Genomic DNA, 2,500 nt, shown 5'->3' with positions numbered 1-2,500 from the left:
GTTGACTTAGTTGACGTGTCATGTGCTTGGATGATTAGCGTACGGGTCATGTATGGTGCGCTTGCTTCAGTTGAAGGGATGTACTAGTACAGTTGTATTAATTGTTTATTTCACGATCTGGTCTTTTGGCTGGATCGTGAAAAACGCTAAGTCCCAAATCCTGAACTCGAGAAGAAAGCGCCAATGACAACGTTTTTGACTGGAGCTCCCTAGCATTCGGCTTTTTCTACTTTGAAGGGATGCACTGTTGTATGAATTGTTTATTCACGAACTGGTCGTTTGATTGGATCGTGAAAAAAAATCGCTCAGTCCCAAATCCTGAACTCGACAGGAAAGCGCTGATTGCAAACATTTTGACTGGAAGTCCCTTGAAAATGGCGTTTTCGTTATTGGCATTATGTGGCACGTTTATTGTGGCTAGAACATTAATTATTCACCAAATGGCACCAAAGCTTGGCAAAAGTCGCGAAACACTCCTATCTCGACGCACCAGCAATCGCAACTTGATGCAAAATAAATTGCACGAGCTAATGATACTTGTACCATGCACAGTACACCGTACCAAAATATACCCCTGAAAGTGTGCAATTTGGTGCTACCCTAGGGAATATGTATGGGGAAGCCTAGCTACGTGTGTCGCACGTTCCAAGTTGCATGGACGTCGAACAGAGGCATGCAAAAGCACCTATCTAGGGAATTACTCTACGTTCTAGTAGCAAGTGCGATTTTCCGGTCCAGCACGGCAGTACGCCTGCACGCATACACTCCATGTACCAAAAATGTACCAACCTAGGCGTTGCTCAGTAGCTTTTGGCGGCACATAGAAAAAGTATTCGAGTTCAGATTTTTGGGACTTAGCGTATTTTTAAAACTAATAACGAAAATTAAATTTTAAATCGGTAAACGGCTAGGAGTTGCTCAGTAGCTTTTTGCGCAACGTGGCAAAAGTATTCGAGTTCAGATTTCTAGGACGTAGCGTATTTTTCAATCATAATAAACCGAATCAAACATAACAATGATGAAACTTACACCATGTCCCAAGGTTGTGCACAAAACGTAACGATAAAGTGCTGGCGAAGTTAGAGGTGCACCAAAATTGTGTACCGATCAGGGAAAGTACTCTACGTTCCTATGATTTGGGTGAAAAGTGTTGATTAACTGCTGGTTAGAATAGACAGTTGCTTATCATACACATCGCAAACGAACACCCCTTAGTGAGCATTAGCAAAAGTCAATGGCACAAAGCAATTGCAATACAAACTGATCAAGTACATTAAAGAACGCTACGTACCAGGACTTCTTTCCAAGAATGGTGTCCGCGACGGGAGGGCAAGCGTCCTTCCCAGGTTTTCCTAGTAAACCTTGTATGGTAAACATACCCAAGCGTGTCTGTAAGCACGCAACGAAAGTCACGAACGGGCACATACCTAGGGAATGTACTCTACGTACTTGGACTTTTGTCCAAGAATGGTGTCCGCGACGGTCGGGCACTGCGACGCAATAACCAAATCCTAGGATTGTAACTTTAGTGTGCACAAACATAAACATTAACGCGTTCGCTCGGGCTGCGCCGTCCGTGTTGAACACAAATGTGGGTGATTATATGCGTGGAGGGACAAAAACATACGAGGAGGAGACAGTTTTCTGCACGATGTGCACAGAGCTCATTTCGTCGTCCCGGGCGAATGGAAAACACAAACATCGCGAGTATCGTTCTAGGTTTCTGTCTATAAAAGGGCAGGCCAAAAGGTGACCGGTTGAGATAAGCATTTTAAGCATACAAACACTTTATTGGAACTTTTGATACAAAAACAAGGTACGTACATGTAGGTTGTACCAACATGGACATCTATGAACGCGTACGCTCGGGCTGCGCCCTCCGTCTTGTACTTTCCTGATCGGTACACAGTTTTGGTGCACTGCTATTCCGACCGGCAACTTGTACCAACATATACATCCATGAACGCGTAAGTAGTGTACTTTCCTGATCGGTACACACTGTTGGTGCACGGCATAAGAAAAGAGCTAAAATGGTCAAACTCAATCCATTTCAACAATAGATAGTCGATAGTAGCTGTGCCGATGAAGTAGGGCACGATGCAAGTTAATGTTGTTTAATGAATAACATGTCCGCCATACATTTCAGTACAAAATTGCTCGGTCAGACCTACAAAGTGCTATATCTCGAATACGAGGCGTCGGACTGGGGGTTGTAGAACAATTTTAAGTTCGTCTAATGATTCTACATCCGATTCTGGATAGCGGTTTTTGACCACTTTTCAATATTTTGTGACACCCCGAACCTAGGGGCAGCTCCTAGCTTTTTCAAAAATGTGCACCGAACGGGCCGGAGAGCTCGTGTGGCTCAAAACATGTTTTTCGCTAAAACACCTCAAAACGTGTAAGAACGCACCCTAGCTCTTGTTTTTCAAAAGTTATGGCCATTTAAAGTGAGGTGGTTTTTGCTTCAAAATAGCTATTTTACCCGTCCCTATGGCCA

This window comes from Anopheles arabiensis (assembly GCF_016920715.1).
Source record: "Anopheles arabiensis isolate DONGOLA chromosome X unlocalized genomic scaffold, AaraD3 X_pericentromeric_contig0003, whole genome shotgun sequence".
Classification (NCBI taxonomy): Eukaryota; Metazoa; Arthropoda; class Insecta; order Diptera; family Culicidae; genus Anopheles; species Anopheles arabiensis.
The sequence above is the reverse complement of the archived record's forward strand: the minus strand, read 5'-3'. Positions refer to the sequence as shown.